The sequence below is a fragment of the Nicotiana sylvestris genome, chromosome 7, assembly GCF_000393655.2.
Source record: "Nicotiana sylvestris chromosome 7, ASM39365v2, whole genome shotgun sequence".
In the NCBI taxonomy this organism is placed as follows: Eukaryota; Viridiplantae; Streptophyta; class Magnoliopsida; order Solanales; family Solanaceae; genus Nicotiana; species Nicotiana sylvestris.
Window position 1 is genome coordinate 17068502 of NC_091063.1, and position 8133 is coordinate 17076634.

The following is an 8133-nucleotide window of genomic DNA, read 5'->3' on the forward strand; positions in this document are numbered from 1 at the left end:
CTACATCTTAATTGTACGTAACTCTTCAAAGGAAAGAAAATGGCTACGTATAATCCTAGAATTCTCAACTCTTGGCTTCACTTAGTTGGTGGGTTACAGAATGAGATTTTGGTTGGATAATTATATCCTGCAAGGTTTATATCTCATAGGCAGTATCAAAAGAATGAAAAAAAATCAAAAGCTTTATTACTTCATTGTTGGTCTAATATATAGGTTCAAATGCGCGGTGGTACCCTTGGGCCTTGGCTCTAATGTAAAAATATTTACAAATATCTGCAACTGTATAAGCAATAAACTTAACTGTATGCGTGAATTAATTATTTTATAAGTAATAATGTGTTTTTGCATTATCCACTCCTCATCTATCCAATAACTTGTAACAGTTAGATAATCACAGTCATTACCTCTTCTACTAATATCAGTAGTAATAGCAATGTGACAATCTATATGAGTAAATAAATAGCGCAAATATTGTTCATATTCATGTTTATATTTATAAATATCGCTCTTTACGGTTGCGCGACCAACTTTTAATTTAGGTCAACAATGTGACCAAAGTTAGTCTCTATTCAGGTCAACAATGGTCAAAATTAAAAATCACTTTTGTATTTACTATCTAAATAATATAAATGTAAGCTGGTAATACTTTTGTAATACAAGAGATGAATAGTACTACGAAGCGTGCGTGTGTGCCTATATATATATACTATGCACTAAGTATCAGTGCACTTGCTAATGCACTGATACTTAGTGCATAGTATAGTGTAAGTAATATATATATATATATATATATATATATATATATATATATATATATATAGCTAATGTTATATCGAATATATATATATATATATTATATATATAAGCTATATTCGATATAATATTAGTTAATGCACTTATACTTAGTGCATAATATAGTGTAAGTATATATATATATTATATATATAAGCTATATTCGATATAATATTAGCTAATGCACTCATACTTAGTGCATAGTATAATGTAAGTATATATATATATATATGCTATATCGATATAATATTAGCTAATGCACCTAAAATCATGCTTTAAACTATGCATTATACATTTATAAGATAAGAAAAAAGAATTAAAGTGAGGAGTTTATTAATGTATTAATTATGAACTTAAGGTTATATTGGACTTTTAGGATATGAATTGGACTTTTAGTTAACTAAAAAAAGATTAGGATATGAATTAACTAATTTAATTTGTTCTTGCTTTATTTATATAGATGGAACATTGTACTTGGATGTACAATAGGAATTATCCTAATCGGCGGGAATTGCGGGAGGATTTTGTAGAAGGGGTTGATGACTTTATTAGACATGCAATGTCACTTTTGCCACACATAAATGAAGGAGTAATTAGGTGCCTTTGTGTTAGGTGCGACTGTATGAAGTTTGGAAAATCGGAGGAAGTTAAGGTTCATCTTTATAGTAAGGGGTTTATAGCGAATTACTTTGTGTGGACTAATTATGGAGAGATCAATGGTAACCATGAGATATTTCATAACATGGTTGTTGGTGAAAGTAGTAGGTCGGTGGAGAATACAAATCGTGATTCTAGAATTCATGATATGGTTGCGGATGCTTTTGGAATGCACTTAGGGGGTGAGCCCAATAAAAATGTTGGACAAACTCCTAATGATAAAGCAAAATATTTTTATGAACAGTTAGAGAAAGCTAGTCGTCCACTACGTAAAGGAAGTCCGCACTCTGAGTTGTCTGTTGCAGTTAAATTACTAAGTATCAAATCTGATTGGAATATTTCTCAAGGAGCCATGGACTCTGTCATTGACCTTATGCGTGAACTAGTTGACTCCGATATCGAATTACCTAATGATTTCTATAAGGCAAAAAGATTAGTTTCTAAGTTAGGACTTTCGTCAATGAGAATTGATTGTTGTGAAGATGGTTGCATGTTATATTATAAAGATGATGCAAATTTAAGCAGTTGTAAATTTTGCGAAAAGCCTTGTTTCAAGAGGCTTTCCAGCGGGAAGATGGTCGCTATCAAGGCGATGCATTATTTACCTCTTATACCTAGGCTAAAGAGGTTATATGCGTCGATGAGTTCTGCTCCTCATATGAGATGACACTTTGAAAATAGAAGACCACCTGGTGTTATGTCTCATCCTTCAGATGAAGAAGCTTGGAAGCACTTTGATAGGACATATCTAGATTTTGCTAGTGAACCAAGGAACATTCGGTTAGGTTTGTGTGCATCTTCACGCCTTTTTCTGTATCTGCGACACCGTATTCATGTTGGCTTGTCTTTCTTACACCTTATAATCTACCACCTGAGTTGTGCATGACTAGTCCATATATATTCTTAAATTGTATTATTCCCGGCCCACGTAATTCGAAAAGTTTGATAGATGTATATTTTCAACCTTTGATTAATGAGCTAAAACAATTGTGGTACGATTGTGTTGAAACATATTACATATCAACCAAGCAGAATTTCAATTTGCGTGCTAATTTAATGTGGACAATTAACGATTTTCCTGCGTATGGAATGTTGTCTGGGTGGATGACTGCTGGGAAGCTAGCTTGTCCTTACTGCATGGAAAATAGTAAAGCGTTCACTTTGAAACATGGCCGAAAGCAATCATGGTTTGATTGTCATCGTCAATTCTTGCCTGAGGGTCATGAGTTTAGAAGGATAAAAAATGCATTCAAAAAGAATAAAATAGAATACGATTATCCACCTCCGATACTTTCAGGTGAGGAAATTTGGGAGAGGGTCCAGAACTTCAGTAAAGTTACTGAAGCTCCACCTTATAGATTCCCCGGATACGGTGTTATTCATAATTGGACCAAACAGAGTATATTTTGGGAGTTGCCTTATTAGAAGGATAATCTTCTCTGTCACAACCTTGATGTCATGCATATTGAGAAAAATTATTTTGACAATTTGTTCAACACAGTGATGGATGTTAAAGGTAAGACAAAGGATAACCCGAAGGCTAGAATGGACTTACAAGAATATTGCAGGCGGCCTGAATTACACTTGCAGACAACAAACAATGGTAAGATATTCAAGCCCAAAGCAAGTTACACATTCACTTTGGAGGAAAGACGGCAGATTTGTGATTGGGTAACGAAATTGAAGATGCCTTAGGGTTATGCGTCGAATTTTGGGGAAAAAGTTAATATGGAGGTAGGGAAGTTGAGCCATTTGAAAAGTCATGACTGTCATGTTTTCATGGAGACTTTAGTGCCTATTGCATTTTGTGGTTTACCTGAAAGAATCTGGAAACCCATCACAGAGATTAGTTTGTTTTTCAAAGACTTGTGTTCTTCCACATTAAGGGAAGAAAACCTACACCGGATGGATAAGAGTTCACCTTCCAATCCACCTTGTACACGAGGCATGACTTGGAGGGCCTGTTCAATGCAGATGGATGTATCCCTTTGAGAGGTAATATTATATATTTGATATAATTTTCTGTTTAATTGAATGTTCTTGGCTAACTTGAAATTATGTAGGACAATTGGCAAATGCAAACAATTTGTTAAGCAGAGGAATATGATTAAAGGATCTATATGAGAAGCTTATCTTGCAAAGGAAACTGCTCATTTTTGTTCTTATTATTTTGAGAGTAATGTGCCATGTGCTAGGAATAGGCCCAACAGGCACACGATCGACCTTGGGAATGATCCATTATATCCGCCTATGTCCATATTCAATCAACCAGGCAGATGTTCTAAGGATGTTAGAAAGAGAAGTTTGAGTGATATAGAGTTCAAATCAGCTACACTTCATGTGTTGCTAAATTGTCCCGAAGTTGTACCATTTCTCAAGTAAGTTTGATTTAGTGGTTATCAAAATATAAAAATTATTGTGATTACATCTCAATGCAACTACTAAAAATATTTGATGTGTCACAGTCACTTTGTGAGTCAATTTGGCCATGATGCTGTATATACGAGATTTGATACGTGGTTCAAACAATTTGTAAGTTTCTCCTTAAAATATTTTAACACTATGTAGGTAAACAATATTTGGAAGTTACGCTAACTTATGATTTTTTTTAACAATATGTAGGTAAATGATCCAAATAATGGTGTAAATCAATTTTTGAAAGATATATCTTGAGGACTTGGGGTTGAGGTCACAACAATGTCTAAGTACGTTGTGAATGGTTATAAGTTTCATACAGAGGATTGCTCTAAAAATAAAAATAGCAACAACAGTGGGTGTGGGTTCAAGGTGGTGATGACAACCAAGATGGAGATATTGATTATTATGGTGTGCTCAAAGAAATAATAGAACTAGAATTTACAGGTTGGACATATAAGAAATTAATACTCTTTAGATGCAGGTGGTTTGACCTACATCCAACAAGAGGTACAAGAGTACATAATCAATACAACATAATTGAGGTTAATCATACGAGGGAGTATAATCGCTATGATCCTTTCATAATTACACATAATGTTAGGCAAGTGTATTATGCTCCTTATCCATTGCGGCGGAATAAGTCTGATTGGTGGGTTGTAATAAAAACTAAGCATGTGGGTAGGGTGGAAGTCGAGAATGTGTTAGTTGTTGCATATCAAAACGATATCTCCAGTGTTGACCAAATAGTGGACGAAGTTTTAGAAAATGATTTGGAACATCCTGAACACATATTGGAAGAAGTTGATATAAATGAAGTAAGAATTATAGAAAACGAAGAAGAAGAAGAATCAACTGATGAAGCTCAAACTAGTGAGGAAGAAGAATTCTCGGACGAGGAACTATACGTCGATGAGCTTTAAAAAGTTGGTTTCTTTAATAACTCTCGTTTATAGCTAGTTTCTTTATATGTTTCAATGTAAATATGTATTATATTATGCAGATGACGGGCAAGGGTCAAGAAAAGGCTAAGAAACCAAAGAGGAGGGTAGAAGATAATCCTCCATCTTTTCTTGCCTCTTCAGAGATGCCTATGCCTATGCCTCCACCCCAGGGCTATTCTGAGCTGCCACAACATCTCCAGCCCTACACCTTCGTGCAGACACCAGGTCTTTCGTCACAGGGCCATAGGATTGTACGTCCGACATACAGTCCAGCTATCGCACGACCACGTGGATCGCAACCATCTGCATTGCATGGATCGCGTCGATCCATGTCACATCCACATGGATCACAGGCATCAGTGTCACAGCCACTCAAGTCATAGCTATCAGTGTCATGTCCACTTGCGGGCCATACAGCTATGTCGCAGTCATAGGGCTCGCAGTCATCTTCATCTTAAACTTCACCTATTTCAGGCCTTCGCCTGCGAGATACTAGCTCTGACCCCCTACACCTTCCACACATGCCTCTGATATACATGCTTCGGACGGTGATGCTGATGATGACAAGGAGGTGCATTATGATCAGTATGGCAGGATCATCATAGTCCCTGAGGGTGATGAGTAAGAGTTATTTGTTATTTTTACGTTTATTGTTTTGTACAGTTTTACTAAGATATTAATGTATTTTTTTATTAAATTGCAGGTTCATTCCTAATAATATTATTACAAGGATTATCACCAAAGCCACCAGAAAGCTTTATGATGGCCCTTATGCGTCTTGGAGTGATTTTTCATTTGTGCTGAAGGAGCAAATTTTCAACGACTTTAAGGTATAAATGTTCTTTTAAGCAGTACAATTACTATATATATATATGATATATATAGTGCTATTGCACTAATATACTATATACTATATTATAAGCAGTTAATGCACTTAACTTTTGAATAATTATTAGCTAACAAAAGCTAAGTATAATATATCGAATATAGAATTTATGATATTTCCATATAATAACTTTTGAAATAAAGAGCAAGTGTGTATGGGAACATCGTTATAGCGCAGATGTGGCTGCAAATTTTCATCTCAAAGCTCGCAAGCGGTTGTCGCATTGTTTCTCTAAAGCTAGAAAGTTGAACCAGAAGCCTGGCTGGTTGCTTCAGAATTTATGGGAGGATTTATAAAGGCAATGACTTACCACAGAGTTCTTAGAGAAGAGCGAAAAAGGAAAGAAAGCTCGTGCATCTGAGAAGGGAGGATCCTTGCACACCGGAGGTGCGATCAGCCTAGGGACAATAAAGAGAAGAATGGTTCGTAATTGCTTAGTTCATTTTAATTTTCAAAGTATATCTATTCTGTTTATTAGCTAAAATTTATGAGTTTTCAGGAGAAGAAGTTGGGGCGTCTGATGAACCAAGATGAGCTATTCAAGGAGACTCATATTGTAAAGAAGAAGAAAGAGACGAATCAAGAAAGGTGGGTCGAGGGCCGAGCCTCGACTGTACATGTAAGTTTTCACTTTTCATTAAGTATTTTGATTTACTTTTATATGAATTTTGAAATACTAATTCAATGTAATTTTTCTTATAGAGTCGCTTCACAGCTGAAGTGGAGAAATTCATACGCAGTCAGCCACCTAGTGAGTCGGACAACCCAATCCATCCTTCGGATGAGGATGCTGAAAGAATCTGGATGCAGGCTGCTGGGGGTCCAAAATGAGGGAAGGTATACGGGATTCCTACTAAGAAATTTCATCGCTATAAGTATGGAATGCAAGGTATAGGGACTTCCTCGCAAGCCGAACAACTTAATGGGGAGAACCTCTCCTCTATGCGGGAGACTGTGACAAAGCTCACATCCGAGCTAGAAGCCGCCAAGGAGAGAGAAAAGATTAGAGGTGCTCAGTACATTGGCATGCAAGAGCATATCAAATCTCTCCTAGCTTCTGGCAGTTTTCCGATTCCCCGGTCGTGATTCATCGCCAGAGGCTCGCCTTCCCCGTGCTCATTCCTCTCGTCCTCCCCGTGATTCCCATCCTAGACAAGTACACCCTTTTGGATACCATCTTGGTGAAAGTTCAGCAGACAGTGATGATAATGATGTACAAAACAATCCTTGACTTTTATACACTTTCAACTAGACAAATACAATCGGTTTTCGAATGGACTTGTAATAACAATTAACTTAGTTTGGTTAGCTTAATGTGTTACTTCTATTGAACTTTATAGTTTGTTAGTTTTAATGTTGTTGTTGTTGGCATAAAATGCCTATTTAGGATTTTTGGTAAGCTGACAGGTGGTGTAGCTACCAATACAAGCATTTTTTGCCAAAAATATACCAAGAAAAGCGACCAACTTTGGTCGCTTTTCCCTGGAAAAAAAAACAAATTTCTGGTAAATGGCGACCAACCTTGGTCGCCATTGAACCCAGATTTCTCAAAAAGCAACCAAAGTTGGTCGCTAATCCATTTAAAAAAATAATTTCTGGAAATATAGCGATCAATGTTGGTCGCCTACAATTAAAAAATAATTAATTCTTGCATTTTACGACCAATTTTGGTCGCTTATTTTTAAAAAAAATTTTAAAAATTAATACTAAAGCGACCAACTTTGGTCTTTAATATCCAGATTTTATAAAATAATATTTTCTTTTTAGACCAAAGTTGGTCGCTTTTTTTTTAATTAATAATAAATAAAAAACGTAATTTACCTGTGGAGACCAGCTTTGGTCACCAAATTTATATTATTAAAATAATAAGGCGACCAAAGTTAGTCGCTTTTTTCTTTACCGGAATATTTGGTCCTTTTACCTTAAAGACCAAAGTTGGTCGTTAATTGGCGACCAACTTTGGTCCTTAAGGTAAAGGGACGAGCTTAATATCGACCAGGCCTGTTTGGTCACTTTTTGGCCAATAAGCGACCAACTTTGGTCGCTTTTCCTGGTCGCAAATTAGCGGATTTCTAGTAGTGTATGTGTCTAGTCAAACTACCCGTACCGCTACGGTCTCCAGTAAATTTATGAACTAGTTGAGACCCACAAGTTTTACACTTAGCCTTATTTTTTTCTCTTAGTTGAGTAAAAAAGTGCCAAACAAGAGATGTTTCAGGTCGTTTAGCAGGTTGTCTATTAAAAGTAGGGGTTACTACAGGAGAGTCAGGCGAGGCATCATTGAGTTATTAACAAGACTAGTAGGTGTATCATCTAAATCCGGTTGCGTTTCATCTAAATCATCATTTTTCTCATCATTTTCAAAGATAGTTTCATTAGGATAAAGAGCATTCATAACTTCTTCATTTAATTGTTGACCTGGTGCAATATTATGGCAAA

General features: G+C 35.9%; 1 long non-coding RNA gene across 5 annotated transcripts; it reads left to right on the forward strand.

Moving 5' to 3' along the window:
- The first annotated feature begins 984 nt into the window (after positions 1-984).
- LOC104216876 (uncharacterized) lies at positions 985-6978 on the forward strand. 5 transcript variants are annotated; one of them, XR_011401169.1, is made up of 7 exons: positions 985-3981; positions 4072-4790; positions 4868-5429; positions 5512-5638; positions 5872-6116; positions 6194-6313; positions 6397-6978. It is a non-coding gene; the product is annotated as an uncharacterized lncRNA (long non-coding RNA). The 5 variants fall into 5 exon arrangements; XR_011401167.1 differs by having other exon boundaries at positions 985-3827; positions 3915-3981; positions 4072-5429; XR_011401168.1 differs by having other exon boundaries at positions 985-3444; positions 3513-3981; positions 4072-5429.
- Positions 6979-8133: the final 1155 nt, after the last annotated feature.